The sequence below is a fragment of the Balaenoptera acutorostrata genome, chromosome 16, assembly GCF_949987535.1.
Source record: "Balaenoptera acutorostrata chromosome 16, mBalAcu1.1, whole genome shotgun sequence".
Taxonomy (NCBI): domain Eukaryota; kingdom Metazoa; phylum Chordata; class Mammalia; order Artiodactyla; family Balaenopteridae; genus Balaenoptera; species Balaenoptera acutorostrata.
In genome coordinates this window covers 37,258,256-37,275,791 of record NC_080079.1, presented here as the reverse complement: position 1 = coordinate 37,275,791, position 17,536 = coordinate 37,258,256, and the positions used below count along the sequence as shown (strand labels likewise).

General features: G+C 36.6%; 1 protein-coding gene and 1 long non-coding RNA gene across 8 annotated transcripts in view; one reads left to right on the top strand and one right to left on the bottom strand.

Annotated features, from left to right (window-relative positions):
• The window catches only part of LOC130705035 (uncharacterized), a 232,149-nt gene extending 219,804 nt beyond the window's left edge, over nucleotides 1-12,345 (top strand). For 3 of the 4 annotated variants that reach the window (XR_009005663.1, XR_009005662.1, XR_009005661.1), the window contains one exon: nucleotides 11,327-12,345. This is a non-coding gene — a long non-coding RNA (uncharacterized LOC130705035). The remainder of the gene's footprint in view (nucleotides 1-11,326) is intronic. The other variant, XR_009005664.1, reaches the window with a different exon arrangement.
• Nucleotides 1-17,536, bottom strand: part of HTR7 (5-hydroxytryptamine receptor 7) — a 670,153-nt gene that overhangs the window by 79,933 nt on the left and 572,684 nt on the right. The gene's annotated exons all lie outside the window — the stretch shown is intronic.

The following is a 17,536-nucleotide window of genomic DNA, read 5'->3' as shown; positions in this document are numbered from 1 at the left end:
GGAGATTGACTGATTTCTTTTAATAATCAGGACAGCTAGTGAAATATAATCTGTCACCACTAATCAAACATGAGAGTTTCAAAGTTTCTGTGACTTCAGAAAAGGCACTTATTCCTAATTTATAATCAGTTCCAGAAAAGTAAGTGACATTCCATAGATCAAATACAAGATAGTCAAACTAGGATACATTAACATCACATTTAACTATATTTTTAAAATCATATGAAGCAATAAATTGAGATGGATTAGTAACTGGAGAGAAGCTGAGAAATGTTAGGCATCTGAAAAGACACTTATCACACATGCAATTTACTATCAAATAATACTGATTGCTTCCATTATAGAAGAAGCCAGATTCTGATAAAGGGGAGAAATATTTCATAAGAATTTTTGAAAAGATGCTAAAATATTGCAAACCTCTTTCTACTTTTAAATGGATGAAGAACTGAACTCTTATTCTCATATTAAAAGCTCTTTGTCACTCTCCTATAAATCACTTCTCATTGCTCGAAATGTGGATCAATTCTGTAGTCATATCCTCAGATTTTTTTTGTTGCTGTGGACTAAAATCCACCACAGGCTTTCAGAGAAGATTCCGGTATGATGTATTTAAAAAACTACAGAGGTAGAGTTCCTTAGCATAGAGATAATTTGTAATTCAGAGGTAATTTCATAAAAAGGAATCATGATAGTAAAATATCATTACTACTGTGTTGTTTTTAATGTAGCATCTAAAATGATTTAACTTGGATTTTGGAAGGAACCCATGCAAAAGACAGAACTAAAACTAATATTATTTTTCCCTGAAAATAATATAGAGTAGATGCTGATTTAAAGGGATAGAGTAGAGAAGTCTATTGGTCACTGTCATCCATTTTGAATGTAGACATGATCAGACGTGAACTGGCGCCAGGCAAAGCCAGATCCTTCTGTGACTGGTTCATAATTTCTGTGCTTCTCCCCGTTGCTCAGCCTTTAGATGAATCTCTGGTTATTACTATCTTTTTATTTTTCAGGACTAACTAAGGTTTCTGAGCTTCACTCTCTTTTTCCTAATTATAATTTCTCAAACATATGACCAGTTTCAGATTTTATAATGTCAGATACAACCAAATGAAACAAAAATGCTCACTGTCTTAGCTTACCAAGGACACAAATCTCAAGCACCTAAGAGATGGTGAAAGGAATGAGGATATGATGAGGTTCCTAAAGGATATGGAAATCAATGTCTTTGATTCTCCTTGGAAAAAGAAAAATAAACAATCATACTCAAGATGAGAGAGCACTGAGCCTTGGTCAGGGGCAGGACTTACGTAGAGTTCTTATTGCTTGCACAGGTGTTTGAGACCTGACTTTAAGATTGAAGTGAGTTCATTCTCATCAACAGTTGAAGGTAAAATTCTATCAGCAATCCCTGAGTTAAAAAAAAATAAACAACCCTGTCTGTCTGTCTGTCTATCTGTCTATCTATCTATCGTCTACCTATTTTTGTTCATTATTCTGTAAGGAAAAATTTAAGACTTTAGAAAGGGAAAAAGGATTACTAGATATCTATTCAGCAGAATGCCAGAGTCCCCGGATAGTCTGCTCTTACAGGGATGTGAACCGTTGTCTTTCACTAGGCTGTTATTTAACTAGTAGAAAATGGATGGTAATGCAAAGCTCTGCAAATGATTCCTGTTCATGGCAATGCAAATGAATTTTTTTCAGTAGAGAATATAAATCTCTGTAAATCAAATCCTCATTTGGACTGGTTCTAACACCTTACCTGTTCCCTTCTTTTTTTTTTTTTTAAGACACCAATTGTACTTGAACATTTGTTACTTTTTTAAAAAATTAATTAATTAATTAATTAATTTATTTATTTATTTATTTTTGGCTGTGTTGGGTCTTCGTTTCTGTGAGAGGGCTTTCTCTAGTTGTGGCAAGCGGGGGCCACTCTTCATCGCGGTGCGCGGGCCTCTCACTATCGCGGCCTCTCTTGTTGCGGAGCACGGGCTCCAGACGCGCAGGCTCAGTAGTTGTGGCTCGCGGGCTTAGTTGCTCCTCGGCATGTGGGATCCTCCCAGACCAGGGCTCGAACCCGTGTCCACTGCATTAGCAGGCAGATTCTCAACCACTGCGCCACCAGGGAAGCCCCTGTTCCCTTCTTAATGTGTCAAAAATATTTCTGACACGTGTTCATTTTATATCTATATGAGAGTCAGAATTTTATATTTGTTGGAAGACTATCCTTTAACAATACTCAATAAGGGACTTCTTTTCCTTTTTAGAGCTAAAATGATTCTGGAGGAAGGGCAATGATGCCAGTAGGAGCAGAATCATTTAGTACCACTTGTGGAATACTTGTGCAGAATACCAGAAATAGTTGGGATATGGTTAGGGATGGGGCAGGGCTGAAAGCGCTGTGATACTGGGAGCAAATACCCGGTTTTGTGCTACATGCACACACACCTTTATAGGTGTACACTACACAAATATGCTTATAGGGGAAAGGGAGAGAGGAGAGAGACATTTCTTTTCCTGAAACTTTCCTCTTACCCTTTGTTTCTTGACTTAATATTTCTTACATGCATCATTATTTGTTTTGCTTTCTTCCTGAAGAAATTTCACAGAATGCCTGCAATTTATACAGCAGATATATTTATTTTGGCATGCTGTCACTTTCATTTCTTTCAAGAGAAAATAATTTCAAAATACTCTGTCAGTAAAAATTTTTTACATCTGTCTTTCTAGACTGTATATCATTTTTGTGTGCTTGTTCAGGGGCACCTTAACAGAACTATCCACTATTCTTTCACACACCCAACCCCTATAATTAACTAAAAACATAGTTGATTTTTAAAATTTTTTATTAAATGTTATAGTGCTTTCCTGTAAGCTACCAGGGCAGATCCTGAGCAAGCCTGTGAACCATGAATAAAGTGCAGCCTATGATTAGGGAACAGAGCAGAAAAGCTCAACTGAAAGCTGTAGGATTAGTGATGGAGGCTGGCTCAGTGATTCCCAAGTAGAGTTTGTAGTTGTAGACTGAGCGAAAAGGCAGGCTCACAATAGAGAGTGTGTGTTGAATATGCCTATTCAACAGTACTGAAACACTGTTCATCTGTTTCCTTCTCTGGAAGTTGTCATCAATTGATGCTGTGTCCCCACAGATGGCCATGAGCCTGGCCAGGGAAGGCCTTGGCAGGGTACCCAAACATGTTTCTTTCCCTAAACACAAGAGCTCCAAAACTTCATAGCCATCTTGAAGGGACTTATTGCTATAGAAGTAAAATGTCCAAGAAAGGGGAGTAGAGAGAACATCAAGGAAGAGGCATTTGCCCAGTGAAAGTTTGTTCATACTTCTTTGCCCTTGCCTTAGGTTGAAGGAGAATTCCTCTGCAGACCTGTGAATGTCTGGGGCTGCACTTAGCCCAGGCTGCAAACACAAAGCTGGATTATCAAAGGGAGACCAGTGTCCCCTCCATAGCAGGGAGGCATCTGGTCTCAGGCTTGGACTCAGAGCATCTGCTTGGTTCTGCCTATCTTGTATAACTTAGTGTCCAGACCACTGTATGACTTTCTCCTTCCGAGCTTGGTAGTTCTTGCTCTGCTGGAGCTGAAATATCTTGCCGTCTTCCTTGACTTATTATATGAAAATCAGGTGAAAGCCAGTTTATTTCAGTCACACACATTCAGGGTCGGTGCTTGAACATGAAAGAAGTGGCAGGTTTGACAGTATAAGTAAAGAGAGTCTAAGAAATGAAGAAGAAAATACCTATCTTTAAAATTGCTCAGACCTAACTAGGTTTTTATTACAAAGCTATTTATTTAAAAATAAACCTTCAAACCCACAGAAAAGTTTATATGTATAATTTTTGCTGAATCATTTGAGAGAATGTTGTAGTGCCACAATCCTTCACTCCTAGGAATAAGGACATTCCCTTACAGAATTACAATGCAATGATCAAATCAAGAAGTTCAACACAAATATGATACTATTCTTCAATATATAGTCCATGTTCAAGTTTCACCACTTGTCCCAGTAATGGCCTTTATAACAAGTTACATTTTTTGATTCAAGACTCAGCATAGTAATAATTCTCTTCAGTCTCCTTATATCTAGATCAGTTTTCAGCCTTTTGTTGAATTGAATTAGACATTTTTGAAGAGTACAGGCCAGTTGTTTTGTAGAAAGTCCCTCAGTTTGTGTTTGTAGGATGGTTTCCTTATGATTAGATCCAGGCAAAGATTTTTTTTTTTTTTTTTTGCAGAAATTCTACATAAGTAATGTTGTGTCCGTCTCAGCACATCAAATCTGGAATTTTGTGATGTTATTTTGTTTCATTATTGGTGACATTAGCTTTGATCATATGGTTAAAAATGAATCCTGTGCAGGATTTGGCAGTAGAAAGAGAATGAAGGATAGTATAAAAGCTTTATTTCACTCTATTAAGTATATTATTGTATCTAATATAGTAATATGTGAGGAGATACTTTCAGACTATGGAAGTATCTTGTTCCCAAATAAACATTTTAGCCAATGGTTTAAATATCTGTAATGATTCTTCCTTGAATCAATTAATACTATAGACTTTGAAAATAATGATTTTCTATTTCATTTATTTCACATACAATGTTAAGAATTCTACTGAAAAGGGGAGCTGCCCCTTTCTCTGTTTCTTCCTCCCTCCCTCTCTCATTTCATTCTAATGTGACAGCTCCCTTTTCCTATGATATTTTATTAGAATTTTAACCTGTTTGCACTGGAGAGTCTATTGACAAAAGTCACTTTGTGGTTATTTGAACCATGTGGATAACAAAGGAAAGGACCTTTATCACCCTCTTCATCTCTGTATCTACTGTACCATATGCTTCACTATTATCAGTGTGCACAAACACTTTTTAATATATCCCACAGAAAGAAATACATTTTCCATTATAATCCTGTGTTCATTTACCTATGCATTAACATAAGCTGAAAAATATCACTTATGTTTATTACCCTTAACATATGCAAAATATATTTTCTAGTCTATTCTAGTTTTTTTAAATAGTGATATCCACCTGTATTAGTCTGCTCGGGATGCCATAACAAAATACCATAGACTGGATGGCTTAAACAACAGGAATTTGTTTCTCAGTTCTGGAGGCTGGAAGTCCTAGATCAAGGGGTGGTCAGATTTGGTTCCCCATGAGGGCCCTTTTCCTGGCTTTGCAGATGCTTGCCTCCTCACTGTGTCCTCATGGCAGAGACAGAGAGAGAGAAAGAGAAAGAGAGAGAGAGAGAGAGAGAGACAGAAAGTTCTCTGGTGCTTTCTGGCATCTCTTCTAATAAGGACACTAGTACCTCATGACCTCATTTAAACCTAATTACCTCCCAAAGGACCCATCTCCAATACCATCACACTGGGCATTCAGCTTTCAATGCATGAATATTGTGGGGGACACAATTCACCCCATAAATTGATCTCATATCAATTACTGGGTAACAACCCACAGTGTGAAAAACTTTGCTCTATGGCCCATATTTTTCCCAGTCTCTGAACTCTAGGGAAGTTTCCACTAAGTTTTATGTTACATGCCCTCCTATTTTCCTAACCACGTGCACACATAAACACTACAGCCCTATATGATGTGGAGATAAATAGGACTGAGAATTTATAATGGCAAACATTCCTTGAAATTAAAAAAAAATCAAAATGGCCTCCCAAATTCAAACAAATTATTTATAATATAAAACGAGTTTCTAGCTACTTACAGAGTTGCAGCTACATTAAATCATTGTTGTCTGGTATTTACAGCAACTAGGCAATTTTTATTCATAGAGGCTGTTTGCATGTGGGACCACTGGATTATTCATTACCACTCCATTTCCTGGTCATTTCAATTACTCATTTCCCTTAACCAGGTTGACTGATTTTCTTTCTTTCCTCAAATAATTCATTGTTTGACTGAATCGACCAAGTAACAGCTTGTGTTCTGGAGATAATGCAAGTAAATGCAGAGCTGACAGCTAATCTAGATGAGACCACTTGTTTTGGGTGGATCTTAATATGGTCTTAAGAAAAACAACCATCAGAAATTATCCCTGGACAGATAAGCTAATAATTTTGAGAAATAGAAGGCAGCTATTATTCTGGCTTCCCTTCTTTTTAATTTGTTTCTTAATAATTTGAAGCTACTTGGGAATGATGAGAATAGATACCAAATATTTCCTCTAAGCTAATAAGGTATTTTTGTTAGAAATTTAACAAATAAATTCACTTTATTATCTAAAGAAGGTCCACAGAAAGAATTGCCAGGGTTCAATCACTCAAACCTGACATCAACTTGAGAATATCATTGAGTTATACTACCAACTCTCTAGGGCTAGGTCGTTTAGAATATTTCATAATGCAATGTATCCTGGAAATCTGTATTTCTCCAAATAAGATAGTTTGATGTGTTCACCATTAAGGTTTTTCTTTGGTGAATCTAAGGGTGATTGGTGACTTCCATATTAAAATTGCCTGGGCTATAATCATCATTGTGATCATACTCTATGGTTTAGAGCTGAGTCTTGTATAGTCATTCACTCTCTGTTGGTGCTAACTTATAACTCTTTCCTGTGTTATGCAATGTTCCTGTCTGAATAATTCCCACCAACCAACAAAGGTAGAGTAATCTCTACACAAACAGAAGTGTTGATTGGGGGCCTTAATTTTAAGAAGATATCAACCTCTTTATTGTCAACCAGTTTTTAAAGACCAAAGATGGTCCAGAATCAGCAATACAGAATACATGTAACTCTGAACATTTTTCAGAGGAGTAACTTAACATTATCTAGTGCCTGAGTTTTTATCCAAAGCTAAATTATACAAAATTCATGGAAGATTGCCTGTATGTTCTGTGGCCCCTTCATTGCTCCATTTGCTTGGATTGAGAGAAATTATAAAAAGCAGTCATAATAAATTTGCCTTTACATCTATATAGGGATGTCACCGATTAAAACACTTATTGTCTTCTATACTTAGAGAATAGGCAGAAGAACTTTTCCTTTAGTATCCCAAATGAGATAAGAGAATGATGACTGGATATCAATTCAGACGAAAGTGATGAAATGTCTCTATTTGCCCAGGATGGCCTCGTCTTTACCTGTTGTTTTGCTGTAATTATTAATAGTGACTCCCTTTATCATTTTTGAAAGTATCTGTGTTTTAAATATTAATCATGTGGTCCCCCTACCACAGGAACACAAATTCTACCCAGTTTGGGGTTAAGAAAAGGAGACAGAGCATCTCCCCTCTTAGACACAGTTGGTTTCTTGCTTACATTCTTGCTTACAGAGTTTGGCTTTGTGTCATGGGCAGAGCCCTGAACAAGTCTACCTGAATGCTAAGTGCAACATTGCAGCCAAGGATCTGGGAATGGTCAGGTCTTGGGAAAGTAAAAAAATCAACTTTGGTTAAGTCTTAGAAGCAGTGTGGGCATTTGAATATTTCCCTGCAGTGTCTTGAATAGGAAATACAGGGTTAGGAAAACTTTTTCTTCACAGTGATTATAGGAGTCAAAGTAAGACCATGGTCAGAGAGGAAAGTGTTTTTAATTTTGATGAATTCTATGACACGCAGCTCAAACGTCGATGGTGTCCTATGTCCTCACACTGATGACTTTAAACTATTTGGATGTCATAGAAATAATCTATTATTTCTATGGTATATATGGTCAAGACTACTGTTTGGAATGTTTTATTCACCTCTAAAGGGGCTGTAAAGAATAACTCTATGCATGAGTAACACTCAAGGAATAAAAACTATTTCTTTCCTTGAATATATTTATAAATCATCAGTGTACTTTTGTAATCCCAAAGAGTACAATATCCTAACATATGATGCATACCAGAGTCACTATTTCTTTAAAAATCTTTTTCTAAAGATTGAAAATTTAGCAGCAATTTGAATTTGAAAGTCAGACATCCTACAACAGCTAGCAAATTGCAGACTCACAAAGTCAGCTACCTTTTTATCCTTCCCTTGATTGGAGAATTGGGCAGAAATGATCAAGATCAATCCAGGATGCATGAATTTCATCTTCTTCAGTTTCTGAATGTTGTATGAGGCCTATAATTTTGTCTAAAAGATGACGCTCTTAGGGAGTGAACAAAGAAAGCAATTGATGCTTTATTCTTACTCTTGTAATGAATTTTGCTTATTACCTTCTTCAAAGTACAATTGAGTGAATAGTGATTGCCCCTGCATAGGCGTAAATGCATATATGTGGAAGAAGCTAAAAATGAATGGCAGGAAAAGAGCCTTCAACTTCCAGAACCATTTGCTCAGTCTGCTACATGAGGCCAGATTTGTGCAGATGTCAAGCCTAAAACAGAATAGACTCTTCCAGCTTTGTTGCTAACTTTGGGTCCAGTAATATAAGGTAAACAGAAGCAAATGTTACTAATATAGGTTTTTCTACCTGTGGACAGGTAGAACATGAATTGTTTACTTCAATGCCATGTCTTTTGAGCACTTACTATGCGCTTCGCATATTTTTAAGGTACATATTTGTGAAATTAGTCCATGGATTCTATTCCGTGAATGACTGGAAATAAATGTTCAGTTGGTTCAATTTACATAAATTTTTCTTCCTTTCCCCTTCCCCATTATAAGTCTTTCTCCTTAATCAAACAGTGTTATTAGAATGTAAACAGATTTTTTTCCATAGCTAAATCATTTGCAAATGATTGCCCACAACTATTGCACTTCATGAATCTCCATTAATTGCATATATTACTATTCAGCTCACACATATATAGTGAACTCTCATTTAGGCACAATAATTAAGGAATGGACACTAACAGTTAATGGACCATTCTGGTTAACTGGTAATTATGTGATACATTTCCAGAAATTAAGCAAAATCACAAGCACTATATAACACATCATTTAATCTTATCTTTCACAGTCACGGGGAATTTCAGAATCTTCATGTGGCTCAAACTCCATCTATTTACTTATTTCATGAGCACCAAGGCCTATCAAAATTTATCTTTGGAATATACGTGTATGTGGACTCAGCCCTATTTTCCCCACCCCTGATTAATTCACTCTTCCTTCTGAAATTGGAGAGATTATTAAAAAGAGAAGTTCATAATTTTACTCCTTTGCTTAGAACAATGGCTATTCTTTCAGAGTAAAATTCAAAATTTTCAGTATGGTCTAGACCATACTTACTTTTCAGGGTCATACATCCATCAGCCTTCTCTATATCCCAATCCCACTCGGCACACATGCGTCATCTCTACACCTTCAGTCTATCCTCTAATTAGAAAAATGATTTTCACGTCGCAGAAGCCTCTGGCTACTTCCTGGCCTCCAGGCCTCTGCACCTGCTGCCTCTTTGACTAGACCATTGTCTTCCCGTTTTACACTTTCTATCCCATTGCATGACTAATTCATATCCATCCTTCAGATATCAGCTTCACCACGGGTTTATCCAAGAGTGCTGCATGCCTCTCTGATACGTCTTTGAACCTTAGCCCAGTTGAGCATGTATCTGTAGTGATCCCATAGAAGATCACTAAACATCTTTCATCCCAGCACTTATATTTTGGACTAAAATTCCCTGTTTACCTCTTTATGTCCCCAAGGCTGGGAGGACCTTCATGGTAATAAGTCTCACCATTAAAAACCCAACACCTAACCCAGTGACTATATATAGAAGTCACTCTACATATTTTAATTAAATAAATGAATGTACTGCTTTCCTTGATACGAAAAAGCATAAAATTTAATCAGTTTAAATATCAGTTTTCTATATGCACTATAAAAAAAGATAGCAGATAAACTATTTACATTGAATCTTTAGCTACCTGAGCGTGTGCCCTAGAAAATTCTTTCTAAAATTAATACCGGATATTAACGTGTTTGCTTGTCACTTAAATTCTTGTCATAAAAAAAATGTGCAGATTGGGCAAATGCAGAGCTGGTTAGGTCAAAATCACCTGGCTGCCCTTCATAAAAATGAATATAAGATTCTGCTCATTTGCATGCTCTGATGATTACAAGATAAAATGAATTGCAACATATAACCTGAGAAAAGATTTATAAAGTGAGAATGGCAGAAAATATGAACAAGGAACCGTGGATGTGTTGTGTTAAACAGATTCTCAAATCTTGAGAAATTGCAAACTAAATATAGTAGCCTGTGATAAAACTCTGAGAATTTAATCAAGCAATTACATACAGGAAAAGTATTTAATTAAGAGGTAATCAACAGGATTTCAGGTTTGTTAAGAAATAATCAAACCCAACTGATGTCATCATCATCCAAGAAGGCATCCTCATAAAGAACTGGCACCTCACATCCTCAAGGGTGTGACCCAAGTCTCAGAGCCTGGTGGAGATGCCTGAGAGAGGGCTCTCAGCTGTGCCAAAGTGAGAGGACCTGAGGCAGGAAGTCTGTCTTCGTAGTTATCAGCTTTGCTGTGGTGATTAATGACCCTTCAATCTCAATGGTTTCCAAACATAAATGCTTATTTCTTATGCGCATTTCATGTTAGCTCTGAGTCAGCTGTAGCTCTGTCTCAACATCCCTTTACTGCAAATCCAGGCTGAAGGAGAAGCACTTATTGGGACATGGCGTTCTCGTGGGAAAGGAAACACAAGAAGCAATATTTAAACACAAACTCACTGCTATGATTCATTTCAGACGTGGCATATGTCACAACTGCTTACATTCCATTGGCCAAAACAAATCATCTGACTAAGCCTGATATTAGACTGAGGAAGTATCTGCCACCAACACAGAAGCCCTGAAAGTCACGTGCAGGCTGGAGTAGTGTTATGTACTCTTCTTATACAGAAGTGAATGAATACTTGGGAACAATAATATAATGGACCATAGTCCTTGAACTGGGACATAGAGAGGACAGAGTCAAAATGAGGAACGTGGCAGGGACGTGTTAGTTTGAAAATGAAAGGCCTTGTGGGATAACATTTCTAAAACCTGTGTCTAGTCCATTATATAGAGAGGCTGGAGGTTAAGGACTCGGGCACACAGATCTCAGACTGTCCTGGATGGGAATCTGGGCTATACTGTTTATTAGCTTTTTGACCTGGTGGGTCACTTCACTTCTCTGAGCCTCAGTTTCTCTGGCAGAGTCTATTCTCTGCTCATGAAATATCAAAGAAAAATCCACATGCTTCTCTATATTTACTCACCCCACCTGCAGTTGGAGTGAGGCCTGAGACAGATTCTGGCTATAGGATTTTCTTCCTGTCCTATCTGCGGGGATAGGAAACTTCCAGACATGGCCCGTTAAATCTGCCCCAAGATCCTCGGCTCATTTTCTTCTCTTCTGCAGAGCAGGAGTTGAAGGAAGTATGGATCTCTGAACCACTCTTTGGAGAAGACTAACACAGGAAAGCCACCCAACCCACATAGGACTGTGCTGGGGTGACAACCCTGCGTTGTGTTAAGGCGTTGAAATCTGAAGCTTTGTTTCTGAGGAATCACTGAACACTCATCTATAGAAGAGGACAAAGAATATCTCCAGGGTTTCTGCAAAGATGAATTGAGATTATGCAAAGCACAGAGCAGTGTCTGGCACAGTAAAGGCTCGTTTTGTGGCAAGTGTTATATTTTAAGGTCATGTTCATTTAGAGGTTAAGAATAAGGTCATTAAGATCAATAGATGGGTGTTTATATCCCAGCTCTGCTACTAACTAACCATGCATGTTAAGAACATTATTTAACTTCTCTATGCCTCAATTTCTTTATTTATAAAATGGCAATAAAAATAGCATCCAACTTACACAAGGTTGTGAATTTATAATAAGATAATCCATGTGGTGGTGGTGATGGGTGATGATCTCCTGCCTGATCTACCGTTATAGAAGCAGAGTTGATTGTCAGGGAAAAGAACTAAAGTGACAAGCTTGTGTGGAGACTGAACTATGATTTTGATCTGATCAACGGAACTGACTAGTCACAACATAAGTACTGACAGAGCTGTCTCTATCCACAAAGACTGTGCCCAGATCAGAGCAGAATGTCTATATCAGTAGGCAGATTTTCTGCTGAAGACAAGAGAAACTTAGGAGCTGGGAATACACATATACCATTTTGACTTTATGTTGTGTTTGTATTTCTTTTTTAGTAATTTCAATGCAGTAAGGGATGTAGCATTAAAGATTAATTTCTTTCAATTATAATAGTAATGTAGTTGATTGTAGGAAGTTAGAAGTACAGATATTTGTACAGAAAAAAATGCATAGTTCTCATCTAACAAACAACTAGTAATTTTTCTGTATTTACGTTCAGCCTTTTTGCTATGGATAAGCTTTGTTTATTTAACATAGTTGGATTTTCTAATGTTATATTAAAATCACAACATAAGCATTGTTGTCAAGGACTTAATTAAATGAATGTACCAGTTTACTTAACCATTTATTTATCTTGGATCATTTATGTTTCTTTTTTGCCATCATAAACAATGCTCCTATTAATTTTCCTGTTATATATTTCTGCATGTTTTGATTTATTAGGACAAATTCACAGAATTGGAATCACTAAGTCAGATAGAAGAGATATTTATAAGAAATAATATATTGCCAAATTGCTACCCCCAGAAATACAGTTGTCCCTTGATATCCGCAGGGTTTTGGTTTTGGTTTTGGTTCTGGGAACCCCCCTCAAGTCCCTTACATAAAATGGCATAGCATTTGCATATAACCTACACACATCCTTTAAACTATCTCTAGTTCACTTATAATACTAATACAATGTAAATGCTATGTCAATAGTTGTAAATACAATGTAAATACTATATAAATAGTTGCTGGCGGGTGCAGCAAATTCAAGTTTTGCTTTTTGGAACTTTTTGGAACTTTCTGGAATTAAAAAAAAATGTTTTCAATCTGCAGTTGGTTGAATCCACAGATTTGGAACCTGCGGATTCGGAGGGCTAACCATATATGAAAATGATGATTTCGCATGACCCATCATGGTTTTAATTTTTAAAAAAATATTCACTAATTGTTTACAAATATTTACTAATATATCTATATTTATAGATTTAAATACATAGAGTTATTTTCTTAATGATACGTGAGTTTGAAAAATCTTCCAAGTTTACTATTACTGCACGGTTTTTGAATCATCTCTTTATGTCAGTTGCCAATTTATCAAATATTTTTATTATTGATTTGCATTACTGTTTTTAAAATTAAACATATTAGACATACTGTCTTCTATATAAATATATATCATCCTTTATATCAGGAGAACTAGAAGCTGGCTCTGCTCTTCTTAGCTCACTTTCAACTGACTAGATGGCTATCTTTTTACCCTCTGTTATGTACTCTCATAGCTGGATTTTCCGATGACCATCACTAAAATCTCCCTTCTGGGTGGACACTCAAGCTTAATAGTAGCCAACTCTCCATGAAGATAGACCTCATGGAGACTTTTCAACTTTTAGTAGATATACTTAGTATCTGTTTTTTTTTGTTTTCAAAAGTAGCATAGATGCAGAGTTTTATTTAACTTTAAGTCTCTCTGTCTCTGCGCAAAATGTTTCTTCTAACACAAATCAGAACTGTCAGAGAGGTACTGAACTGTGACTGAGTTTCTGTGTAAATTGAAATGTGAGAAATAATTGGCATCTTCATAAAAATTTCCATTTCCAGCTCTAATTCACATTGCTGTTTGAACTTTAGACATTTTAAAATACCTCTTCCCGGATTACAGTTCTAAGCATTGGGAGTATTTTCTCAGAATTCGCCCCATGGAGGTGCTGTTTTCCATGATTGCCTGTCCCGGTATAAAGCAGTGGAAAAGTTGGTAGACTCTGTGGTCCAAGCTGTCAGTTGAGCTTTTATGTGTGGTTTCTGCTGAGCCTGATTTCCTGCCTGGCATTAATGTAGCAAAGTTTCCAAATGCCACAGTGCTAAGCAGAAATCCTCAAGGTCATATGTGGCTTTCATATATTGTGGATTCTATTTGAACCATTGTTTTCCCTCAACTCTCACCTATTCTCATGTTTAGGACAAGAGATCTCAAAGAATTTGGCTTCCAGGATTTCAAACGCACCAGGACACACACTGCGTTAACACTGCCATTGTATAATATCATAACTAATATCCTCTAGAATTAAAAGGCATCATCTATCCATTCATTCATTTGACAAATATTGACTGCCTAGGGGAGCCAGTCTGCCTGCATGTGAATTTCAGTTAGTCTGTTTAGCAGCTGTGTAAATTTAGGTAAGTCTAGTTGATCTTCTCAGTTTTCTTACCTGAACTGTATTATTTCAACTATGATGACTATAAGCCAGGCACTGTGCTAGGCGTGGAGAACACTTTAGTGAATAAAGCAAACACCGTCCATTCATGGAGTTTAAACTCAATCAGGGGAGGCTTCTGGGTTTTGGAGAAGATAATGGAGGCTGCTTAAATTCGAACCTCTCTATCTAGCTTTCTAAAATGCAGAAAGGATAACAAGAAGAGGAAATTAAATCTCCCATAGCTCACAGCTACAGCTTTAGTAGGCAAAAGAATACCAAAAATTTCAATTTGCACGTAGGTGAAAGAACATGTCTAAAAACAGTGAAGTCTGCTCAGGAGTCCAAATGAGTCAAGAATCAGATGGGAATTCTGTAGAATTGGAGAGAGGGCAGTGGCACCTGAGTGTCACTGTGACACAGATAATATCAGTTGAAGTTTATCCCCAAAAGGACTGGGTCTTACTCTGAATGGAGAAATAATATGAAGTGTAGGTTCAGAAACCTGGCGGATAGGAGCCCTGGCTACTAAGGAGTCTAAAGAAGGAGGCTTAGAAAGTGAGTGTTGTAGGAAGGCACCACTTCTGGGGAAAAAGGTGGCAACACCACAGAATCTGCAAGTGTCTCTTGGTGACTCGGAGGTAAAGGGAAAGAAGGAAGCATCTGAAGGTGAAAGCCACAACTTAACATGATAAAATCAAAGATTCAGAAGAAAACAGACCAAAAAAAGTCACTTATTAAAGAAATTATACCCCACTGTAGCAATAGAAGAAGGCATTCTTAAACCAAGAAATCAAGTAAACCACTCAAACTCCTATAATACTGCTGTTCTAGGAAAACCCAAGCCAAACAAACATGGATGCCAATAACAAAAAGACCCAACACCCCTACTGAATTGTTATACCCAAAGCAGTGGTATGAGGAAAACACATAGCCTTAAATACTTTATGTTAATAAAGATTTCTAAAATGCCAGTAAATTAATTAACTATCCCACTCAAATAGTTAAAAAAAAATTTAAACTGAAAGACAACAGAAGGTAAGAAATGTCAAAGAAAACTGCAAAAGTAATCATTTAGAAAGCAAAAACATGAGAACTAACAAATAAATAATTATTCTCAATTATTTTCACATGTGATAATGGCAGTCACATGTTTAAAAAGCCTCCTGGAACTTTCTTACATTCCTGATGGAAGGCAAAAAATGGCCCAGTCACTCTGGAAAAGAGTTAGGTAGTTTCTTAGAAAGTTAAACATGCACCTACCATAGGCTCTTATTAATCCCATTCTTTGGCATTTACCCAAGTCTAATGAAAACTATGTTCACTCAAATGCCTGAATACAAATGATGATAGTGGCTTCATAATCACCCAAACTTGAAACATCCCAGCCCTTCAACTGGTGAGTAGATAAACAATCTGTGATACATCCATAACACAGAATACTTCTCAGCAATTAAAAGGAACAAACTATTAATGAAGAAAACAACATGGATGAATATCAATTATGCTATGTCAAGGAAGCTAGACTCCATTTACATTACATTCTGGAAAGGACAAAATTATGCAACAGAAAGCAGATGAGTAATGCTGGAGTTAGTGGGAGGATTAATTACAAAGAGGCATAATGGAAATTTGGGGGTGATGGAAATGTTCCATGTCTTAATTTTAATGGTGTTTACATGACTATAAACATAGCCTAAAACATGGAACTGTACATTTAAAAGGGTGACTTTTACTGTATGTGAATTATACCTCAATAAATCTGACAGCGTCTTAGAGATTAAAGAGTTTTAGAAATTTTTGCTAAAACTTTTATAGATAAAATGAGATCTGAGATTTTCTTCAAGATAACCTGATGGTTTGGAGAGAAGTAGGTGGAAGTATACATAAAATCAGATTGCCCAAGTGTTATAATTGGTTGAAGCTAGGGCTCATTACACTATCCACTGTGCTATTCTGTATATTTGACATTTCTCATAATAAGCAATATTTTAAATGTAATAACTTATCTGGAATTGGAAATTAGTCAACATAGAAGAAGAAATCAATTTCACATATCCTTAAGATCAAGAAGCAAAACTTGGTATACTTTGCAGGAAGCTGTTAATGCTGTTACCACTGAAAAAGACTGGTTGGAAGTCTTGAGCTTGAAAGGCTAATTAGGAATTTTATAAAGTAGGTGTGTTCCATGGGAGTCCCATATTAAACAAAATTAAACTGTATATTCTCAAAGTGGTTATTATCTTGATGTATATAGCATTCTCAAATTTATTTGTCTATATAATCCTCTTTTTTCAGAGCATTTGCAGAAGTAGCATTGCATGGAACATACTTGAGATGCCATACAATTTTTGAGACTAACAGTACATATTTATAGTTGCTTAGGTAACAAGAGGCAACTTAATCCTGAGAGAGAAACTTGGTGCTTCATATATTAGGGTAACACTCTCTGCTATATCACATAATTTCCAGCAGTGAAGTAGCTTAACAAAATAGAATTTATTTCTCCCTCACATATCTGTCGGATGAGGGTATTTTGGGTGGCAGATGACCTTCCTTTATGTGGAATTTCCAGGAACTGATGCTCTTCCCATATTATTCCTGTTTCATCCTCTAGAGGCTCAGATCCTTCTTCATCTATCCAGCCTCAAGAAAGAAAGAATGAAGTCACGTTGACACCTTAACCACCTTCACCATCCATTGATGACAATTAGTCATGTGACCCAACTAGATACACGAGGCTGAGAAATGGGGTTCCTGGCTGGGCAGTTGCTTTGCATGAAAAGCGAACATGAATTTTGATGGGCAATTCAGTGCCTCTACTATGGGTGGCATAAACATGTGAGCAATTCAACTAATTCAGGGTTTCCACCAGAGATTATGACTTTAATGATCTGAAGTGTGGTCCTGGCATCAATATCTTAAAAACTTCCAGATAATTTTATTGCTCAGTTTGAATTAAGAACCACTGGAATAGCCATTAATCCTTAAGGGAGAAAAGGAATTTCTTATTTATTTATTTATATTTTTCCAGCTTTATTGAGATATGACTGACAAAAAATGTATATATTAGGTTGCACAATGTGACTTTTAAAAAAAACAGCTCTGTTATGTATAGGGGACTTCATTTCAACCTACGTTACAAATAACCCAGTGGAAATGCTAACTGATCAGAAGACATTCTATTTAAAATATTTGAAATTAGGTCAATACAAACAAGCACTGTTGACATGATGATCTGCAGCCAATGATACCTTAATGCCACTGGGCAGCTTTCTCCAGAATAATATA